The sequence below is a fragment of the Ixodes scapularis genome, unplaced genomic scaffold (genome assembly GCF_016920785.2).
Source record: "Ixodes scapularis isolate PalLabHiFi unplaced genomic scaffold, ASM1692078v2 PGA_scaffold1__304_contigs__length_218370807, whole genome shotgun sequence".
Lineage (NCBI taxonomy): Eukaryota > Metazoa > Arthropoda > Arachnida > Ixodida > Ixodidae > Ixodes > Ixodes scapularis.
Window position 1 is genome coordinate 81,740,328 of NW_024609846.1, and position 10,011 is coordinate 81,750,338.

Genomic DNA, 10,011 nt, shown 5'->3' on the forward strand with positions numbered 1-10,011 from the left:
ACGTCTTTCTAGAGGTCATCCTAGACGACGTCTTCGCCATTTTCCTCTAGGACGTCGTCCTAGACGTCATTCTTGAGGTCGTCCTAGATGTCGTCGTTGAGATCGCCCTGGGGGGCTATGTTGCGCTTTTTGGACTCCCAGGAGACTTGGAAGAGGGAAGTGACGTCAACAACACAGCAAACGCAGATTGGATGTTGACAGAAGAAAACGAAATCAACACCCAATCTGCGTTTGCTGTGTCGTTGACGTCACTTCCCTCTCCCTAGTCTCCTGGGAGTCCAAAAAGCGCAACATAGCACCCCTGGAGGGCGTCCCAGAGGTCGTTCTAGATGTCGTCTTTGACTCCGTCCTATAGAATGTCGTCCTCGACGTTGTCCTACAGGTCGTCATTATGATCATCCTAGAGGTCATTGAGATCGCCCTAGAGGTCGTACTAGAGGTTGTCCTAGATGTTGTCCTCGACGTAACCCTAGCAAGCAGTTAAACCCGCACCGCGCTATACACGAGGCGGCAGTACGCACACATTAGCATTTGCGCCCAAGCTACGAAGGAACCGCTCATGGCTGCGTTGCAAGCAGATAAACCCACGCGGCGCAACGTGTAGTGACAGAATGCACGCATTCACATTTGCGCCCAAGCTACGAAGCAATTACCAGTTTGAGTTGATCTAGTTTGTATACACGATCAATGATGGTGGTAAAACAGCTTGAACACTAAACGATCACAGAGAGACAGGGCAAGACACACAAGAAGCTGCAATGATGGTGGGAAAACAGCTTGGACATTAAACGGTTACAAAAAGACAGATGATTGAAACGATTACACAGAGACGAAGCAATCACTCAATTTCGAATTGGCGCGCTGTAGTCGCGCTGACGTCAATGATTGCGTTGTAAACCATTCATAAGATGAAGTTTTCAATCAAAATTTGCGTCGTCGTATTCACAGTTAGCTGCGTCGTGAGTCTCATGACGAAGGCTATCGCAATTCATAGGCAACCAACAATAGTGGTTTCTGCAGCTCAACTTTTTTTTTTAATCATGTGTAAGTCTTGGAGCCGGAAAAGAGGTGGTGACGCTCATTCGGATTTAGTTGTATAAAGTCACGTGCGTTGAACCCATACCTAACCTTTTGGCCGAAGTTAGACTGTTCCATCAGCGGAGGACTGTGACATACACGCTCCAGAGGATCAAGAAAAACCCGAGAAGCCGTTCTGTGACAGACTGGATAATCCTTAGGATCCAGCTGGTTCTCGACTCTAAACTAGATACCTCGATGCGTCGGGAATGTGTGAGCTGTTTTAGCTTGTTGCGAGTAGTTGTAAGTGAAGGAATGTGCGCGTGCGCGCGGGGAAAGCGGTTACCTGGACGCCCTTCTGTGCTACCTGTGTTCCGTATTTTTTTTTTTTTGGCCGTCATATATTTGCTTTATTTAATCAGTCTTGCACATGAGCCAAGGCTGAACCCAGTCTAAGAACGAATATCGACGTCTCCGCGTCTCAGCTATTGATAGACAACTTACATGAGATGCGTTCTTTCGCGTAAAAAGGGCCTGACCAGTGATATCATAACCTTTAACTCCTTTTTGTCATGCTAGCTATTGACCCCGAGAAGCTAACCTATCAAATTTCCCGGTGTGGCACCGAGCAACACCTGTGCTCACGTCTGCCGCCCGCGCCTGTAATAGAAGTCGCCCAGTGTTAATCCCCTGGGGATGTAGAGCACAATGCGATCACCGCTCTGTGCACACGGAGTGCAAAAAGAGCAAGTCTCTGGACTATGTGGGAGTTTGTGACAGTATTCTTTTTAACGTTGCTTTCAGCGTCGCTGGTACCTCAGTGTGGCGATCATTTTCTCGGCGTTCGCTTTTTTGCTGATAATTGCCTTCATTATAATAAGATTTTTGCTTAACCCTAAATGGCATCGAAATATATGAGCCGCTCGTATAGTTCACGAAGTACCATAGTCCCAAAGTTTTGCTTGGTGTCGTTTTACATTGGCGGACAGTCTTGTGGGTCATTGTGCTATTGACAGGCATTCCAGAAAAATAATCAGAAATGATCAACAGCTAAGGCGAACATTCCCAACGGGCACCTCTCGCAGGCTGGCCAAGCGTTCGCTGAAGCAGTCTCGCGAAGGATCCCCCGTGGTCTCGGGCATGCTTCAACGGCCGTTCAGCAACATCGCCGAGGATGGCACAGTCCTGGCATCGCTGACGCGTCAGGCGGCGCTGGAGGACTTGTTCGCATCCGATAAGAGCAACCTGACCTCGCAGATGGAGCCCTTCGACTGGGCGCACGCCGACCACCAGGAGGCGCGACACGGCTCGCTCTACTCTAGCAGGGTGAACTACACTTCCCAAGACGTGGCCTCCGACGTTTGGGACAGGGCCGAAGAGGGCTGTAGCTTCGCCGATACGGGCGCCCACGGAAAGCGGTCCGAGCCCCAGAGTCCGAAGGACTTCTTCGCGTCGCTGAAACCGGACGAAGGTGCCCGCAAGTACGCGGATGACGCCGAGGCGGGTCAAGCGTTTCGGGAGTTAGGGGATCCCAGCCAACGGCTGACAGACTTCCCGTGCAAGCTGTACCATACTGACGACCATCAAAGCTACGACCACGCGGACTTCGTGGTTTGTCCCACATTTGACGATGACAACCTCGAGGCGCAATTTGAGGCGTTGATGGCGACCTTCAAGAACAAGTCTACCAGGTCGGGGACTTCGAGCGAGCCGTCCGAAAAGTCGTTTGAAGCGGGCTCGGACTTGCTAGGACATCGTTCGATGACCAGGACGTCGCCGAACAAATAGTCAGCGCCGAGATTTAGGGAAAATAACAGTTCCGGCACAAATGTTTGACCCTATACACTCTCGAGAGTTCCTGCGAGTATACTGCACTGCGATGCACTCTGAAGCGCAATCATATCTCTGCGTGAATGTCATCAGCGGTGTCGCGCTTCGATGGTTATAAGGCCGAAGTGGCAGAAGGCTCAAATCTCGTAATCATTGGGGATTACGAGATGTGAGCCTTCTGCCACGTTATTCTGCATATGTTGCTCGTTATTATCATTGAAACCCGATGAAAGGAATAGCACTGGAGTTCCCAGTGCTTCTCGGACGGTATGTACGTAATATCTCCCGAGGGTGTATTGCTGAAAAGTATTTGGGGCTAGCAGTTTCGAAAGAAAAAGTTCTTTCTCTATTAAGGTGCGCAGAAACTCGGCAACTAAATTTCTGCTCTGAATTGAAATTACAATCTAAAGCTTTCTTCTCATCCATGATTCCGCGTATCAATCGCGAATAGTCGACAGCTTAAATCAAAATACTATTCATATCATTTCAAAATTTATGTTTACCGTTTTTTTTTCTTGTTAACGTATTGAACTTTTTCAGAACATACTTGTACACAAAGGACACAAGGGCAAATATATGCTGCAATTTAACGATCAGATTACAGGTCAATGTATTACAAAAGATGATGATTAATAATGTATTATGTTGAGCCACAGAAATGTGACGGCGACAATATTATTATAATACTTTTACGTATAAATAAAGCTATAAAAATCTCAAAATTATATGAAAATTATTGATCGACCGTCAAATAATTAAGAATTGTCTATGAATGCACAGTGTTGTGCAGAATATGAATAAGCAACACAAGTCAGGTAGCAAATATACTGTCTGTCATCGTCTGTTTGGGGTTTAGACGACCATATATATATAGATCATTCATCTGCATATGTTTATTTATTTCCTCTTCGGAGACCACATACGATAGGGTGAAGTGCCCGTGTTATATATATATATATATATATATATATATATATATATATATATATATATATATATATATATATATATATATATATATATATATATATATGTATATATTGTTACTTAGACGCAGAGAAAGTGCGCGCCAGAAAAATGGCCAGGACGCGCGACAGCTCGAGCTGAGCCCGGCAGTTCGAAAAAAAAATTACCGCATCTCCACGAGGCGAATTATGTTGATTGGGGCGAAGCTCTGGTGGTGCTGATGACACTGATTTTGTGAGCACTTGACCTCAGCACCCTATCGTCTATAAACGTCGAGCCAATGCATGCAGCGTTTAACGGGATTATATACGCATTTGGCCGCAGCGCCCTCTCCTGTATAGACGTTGAGCGGCTACATGCAACGTTTATTCCATGACGTCCCCAGCTCTTGAGTTACTACCACATCTCCGAGCCCCCTACTCGTCCCGCAGTCGTGGTCGAGTGGCTAAGGCGGTGGACTAGAAATCCATTGGGGTCTCCCCGCACAGGTTCAAATCCTGTCGACTGCGCAAACATTTTTTTTTCATTTTTTTTAAGAAGACAGATAGGATGGCAATCGATGTGAGCACGGACGTCGGACAAGGAACCCTAAGGAACTTTGCCCTTAAAGGGGCGGTGCAACGATATTCAATTGGAATGCTTTTCATTTTACACCAGCTTACTGGCACTAGTGGGACTCAAGGATATTCGCACGCAATTAACGCCACTGGCCGAGAAACTCCTGTGTTGCCGTGTAATTTAAAGGACCAATGCGATCGTTTCCATTCAATCTCTCCTTCACAAAACTTGATGACGTAGCTCGGCGGTCGAAGTACCGCCCAGTGATGATATTTGAATGCGGCTCATAGATTGGACCCGAGCACTGCGTGAACACTCGACTTGGGCTGGTGATAATCGATAGCTCGAGAAGCATTCGGGCAGTGGCCCGTGTCCAATCGCTGCAGAAACGACAATAGCCGAACCATACCAATGTCTGGAACTCAGCGCGTGTCCTGTGCCTTGCCAACCCGAGCGCGTGGCCATGATCAACATTGGCAGCATATAATCGGCTCCAGATCACGTGGCCGCTTCTACTGGCTGCGAGTCGAGAAGGTGAACACTCCTCGTTTTTCTTTAATTTTTTTCTGCGACTTGAATTGCGTGTGGTGAAATACGAACGGGTATTTCACAGGTCATTAGCGCCAGGAATCCGTTATAAGCGGTATTCGCGCAAAGTACAAGAATCGCTGCATTGCCCCTTTAATAAAATCCGACCGCCAGAGACTGACCCCTGCTCATCTTGTGGCCGCGGACGCGGCTGCGGCCAAGAGGGATTTTTCTGTCACGTGACCAGCTCCACGGGGACAAGGAAGTACCTAGCGTCCCTGCCTAGAGTGCCTTCATACACACGCGCGCTTTTGCTTGAGTGGTGACATCTCAGCCATTTTTCCGCCCAATCGTTTTTTGTATGCATTTTGAAGTGCGCGCATTCCGGTGTCACTCAGCTCGAGCGCATAGCTTCGGATAATGCATAGCCGCCATTTTACCGCCCAAGTCACGCACCGAGTGCGCGAGAGCGTCACGCGCTGGCACATTCAGGGAAACAATGGATGTCTACACCCTGAGACAGACAGACATGTAGGCACCCTATCCCTGCCTATGGCGGAGAAATCCGTATCGCTTCAAGCACAAAAACCTAATTTCGCTCGCAGAAACTGAATGCATGAACTTTTAACTGGAGTCCAATTGACCGCCCTTTTATATACTGTAGGAGCGGCAGGTAAAGTTACGGCCAGGAAGGGTAAATATGATCCAAAAGAAAGAAAAAACCACGCGAGATGAAAGCGGCGGCAGTATATTTATATACCTCCGCCAGCGTCGGCGGCTCGCGCCTTCTCCTGTGGCGGACGACGAAGTGTTAGTAAGTGAAGCCGGCTTTTTGCTCGTCCTCAGTCAAAATTAATTCTAGGGACCCGGGTTCGTCCCGGGTACCGAAACACGCGCAACGTGGCTCTTCGTGAGCGAAGCAAGATGAGCTCGAAGGAGAGCAGTTCGACGGCACTTGGTGACCGGGTTTCTCAACGGGCAGCGGAAAGCTCCCAAGAGTATAGGATCATTCTTCCTCATCTACCCTCAGGCATGCTTGTTACTAATTCTTTATTTCTTCATGCTGATATGACCGGACGACCGTACAAAGCAACAGACTTCAAGGATGTGCTTTTTTCGATCATTGATCGGAAAGACCTAATAGGCTTCGGCCCATACCAAATGAGCCACGTTTGGATGGCAGTCTTTGCAAATGGAGCAGCCAAACTCAAGATCAAGGCATGTGAGGAGCTACTCTTGAAACAGAAAAGATGCCTTATAATCGACCCCTGCAAGGAAGAGATAAAGCTGAAGCTTCTATGGCTTCCAATTCTTCTGCCAGACAGCGAAATCAAGAAAGTCCTTGAGCCGTTTGGCACGGTCAAGGACATCAAAAGAGAGAGGTGGCGGTTTTCAGACCTTGAAGAAACCGAAACGCTGACACGTGTGGTGACACTGGTCCTAAATGAACACCTCACGGTGGACAAGGTGCCGCATACTCTGACCATCTTTGGGGTGAACACGCTGGTGGTCATCCCTGGAAGACCTCCTCTCTGTCTACGATGTAAATCCATCGGTCATATTCGCAGACAGTGTCGCACCCCACAATGCCATAACTGCTGGCGTTATGGGCACGAGAGCGAGGAATGCGTGGTTACGTGTGCGTCGAACCTTTTAGGAAAGTCATCGCCGGAAGCTGACGACAACGAACACATCATGGACGTAGAGGAGATGTGCAACAACGATGATTGCTCCACTCAAGACCCTCCTGACACGCACCGGGAGGTTACTATGTCCGATGCTGAGGTTTCAGGACATCTATCTGGAGAACAGACTCATAACGTCGATAAGAAAGCATGCCCGGTGCAGGGGTTACAAGCAAGCCTCGACGACGACGTCCCACCTAAGAAGAGTAAGGACGCCTGAAAACAACCGGTACAACCACCAAAAACACCAGAGACTGAGACGAAAGGTGACCGGGTATGCAAAAAACCCAAACTGACGGCAACTGAACGACATACTCTTGCCGAGTCTGGAACACCCGTTGTTGACTTGTCAGTAACACAAGAGCCACAGACAAGCTTGGACCTACAAGAACAAAGAAGAAAGCCTAAATTTAAAGGTCGAGCTAAAACAAGTCTAGCCCGGCCGGAAGCTAACCCTAAACACGACTAGAGTAATTGGTGGCACCGCCCAGGCAAGCCCATTTAGTATTTCTGCCCTCAATGTCCGGGGAATCAACTCAACCAAAAAACAGTACCAACTTTTTCGCCTTCTAGAGACCTATGACTGTGACATAGTAACCCTGCAAGAAACTAAAGTTTCAGAGAAAAATTCCTTGTTTTCGGCTAATAGTGTATGGATGAATTGCTATGATATATTCCACTGTCCAGCAATTGATTATTCGACCGGGTGTGCTATTTTGTTCAAAAAAGACCTCCAGTACAGAATGTGCAGCGTACTTGAAAGCGCAGATGCCGGTAGACTTTTGGTCGCTAACGTGCTTATTTACAACCTTCCTTGGCGCATCATTGTAGTGTATGCCTACAATGATGTGAAGCAGAGAGAATTATTATTTAGTCAAGTGCGAATACATGCTGACACTAGGTTTAACGTAATTCTACTAGGTGATTTTAACTGTGTCTTGAATGTTAGAGACAGAACACCTACTAGGAAAATTGAAGACCACAGTACAGATATCCTAAAAGCTACTATTTGCGATTGTGACATGTTTGATTCATCGACAATAGATAGCTCTCTTAAATACACGCACTTCCAAGGGTCATCCCACGCACGCTTAGATCGAATCTATGTTTCAGGATCAGTAAGCAATTCGCTAAGCAACTACAAAGTGATTCCAGTTTTCTTCTCAGATCACTGCATGGTTATGGTAAACGTAGGCTCCAAAAAGAAACAAGTAAAGCATAAGTCACAGTCATGGTCACTCTGGAAGATGAATGAAAGGTGGCTTGATAATGAGCACTTCAAAAAAAGGGTAAAGAAAATGATAGATGAACTCACACTGACGAAAGATGGGTGGTGCCAGAAATGGGAGTCATTTAAACTTGAAATAAGAAAAATGGCCATCGAAATTTCCTTAGTCATAAGATTTTACGAGAAAGCTGAAGAAAAACGCCTGAATAGCGACATGCTATACCTACTCCAACTTGAGTGTCTCTATCCTGGGCAATACAAAAAAGAGATTAAAAACATAAAAAAACAACTTCAAGATCATGACACGAGACGTTATGACAGTGCTGCTGCAAGGACACCAACTCTGCAAGTAATTGAAGCAGAACAACCAACGAAAAAATATTTACACGTGGAAAGGGAGTGCGCCAAAAAGAAATTAGTCTCCCTCCTACACGAAAATGGGACGCTCCTAACTGATGAAAGGGATATCGAAGATGCTTTTGTATCTCACTACGAATACCTTCTTTCACAAAAGTCCAGTCCTACACACCCAAGACAAGATGAAATAATATCTGCAGTACCCACCCTGCATAGTGATGTGACCATGAGCCTAAATGGGGCCCTGACGGTTGAAGAAATTGAAACTAACATCTTTGAGATGAAAAGTCGAAAGACTCCCGGTCCGGATGGTCTGCCGGCAAGTTTCTTTAAGAAATGGAAAAAACAACTTGCACCAGTACTTCTTCGTGTATTCAACGAATCATATGAAAAAGGTGTCTTACCGCCATCGTTCCGAAAAGGACATACAATACTTATTCTGAAGTCGAAAGATCCAGACAAGCTACAGCAGATTGGTGGCTACAGACCAATTAGCCTACTCAATTGTGACTATAAAATATTCGCCCGCCTGCTCGCTGCTCGATTGCAAAGTGTGATATCCTCGGTTGTAGGAGACCACCAAACTTGCTCCATAAAAGGACGAAATATCCAGACAAACCTTCATATTGTACGGTCTATATTAGAAATATGCGAAAGAACTTGTGAAACAGCTGCAATATTGCAAATCGATCTTTCAAAGGCTTTTGACAGGGTGGAACATCCTTTCCTTTTTGCTCTTCTGAAACATATAAAAGTAGGCGAAACAATTGAGAAAGGCGTGAGACTTTGTTACAATGATATTACGACTAAGTTGGTTATGAACGGATCTCTCACAAAGACCATTCAGGTTCAACGCTCAGTGCGTCAGGGTTGCCCCCTCTCACCATTACTCTTCTACTTGTATTTGGAACCACTCTGCAGAAACATCATAAACAACAACACGGTTCAAGGTTTTCGTCTACACGGTTGCGAGATGAAAATTCTCGCATGAGCAGACGATCTGGTGCTGGTGTGTTCCGATAAACCTAGCATAGTAAACGGAATGTCATGTGTTTCAGACTTCTGTGCCACGTCTGTTGCTGCCATTAAAAATGACAAAAGTTGTGGCTTCTGGTGCGGGGAGTGGGGGACAATGCCATCTACATTTGTAGACATTACATGGTCAACAAGCAAACCGCAACTTTTAGGGGTACCTTTAAGTGCTATGGACAACCCAAAGTCTATGTGGGACAACGTTGGAATGAGTGGTAAATCGGCTGCGCGTATGTGGAACATGAGGTACCTTTCGATCTTTGGTCGAGCTGCCGTTTGCAACATCTTTTTCTTGTCGAAACTGACGTACCTCCTCCAGGTCCTACACTGTTCAAGGACGACGGTCAATATGTTCAATAGGATATTTGCCACATTTATTTGGAGGTCTTCCTATGAACCGATGAGAAGACCTAATTTATTCCGTTCTATCGAAGATGGTGGTCTTGGCCTAGGTCATATTTTTGTGAGGCAATTAATTGCCAGGTGGAAGTTCTTCCAGAAACCACAACACCCATTCCTTGAAATTTGTAAGAAATTATTTTTGACAAACTACATTGAACCTAAGAACCGATTGCAGGTCTCGCACAATATCGGAAAGTTGCGGGGTTTTTATAAGGAAGTAGCAGACACCTTAGATTTCCTAAAAGATAGATTTGATCAGGCCTTTCTAGAGTCATGCTCCAAAATAAGTCTAGTAAAGCAGCTATTAAGAACGTTGTTCCCTGAACCGATATATCGATTAAGCCCGTTCGACCCTCCACAAAACTAATATGGACCTAATGAAAAGAATTAAGAGAATGCCGATTCCGC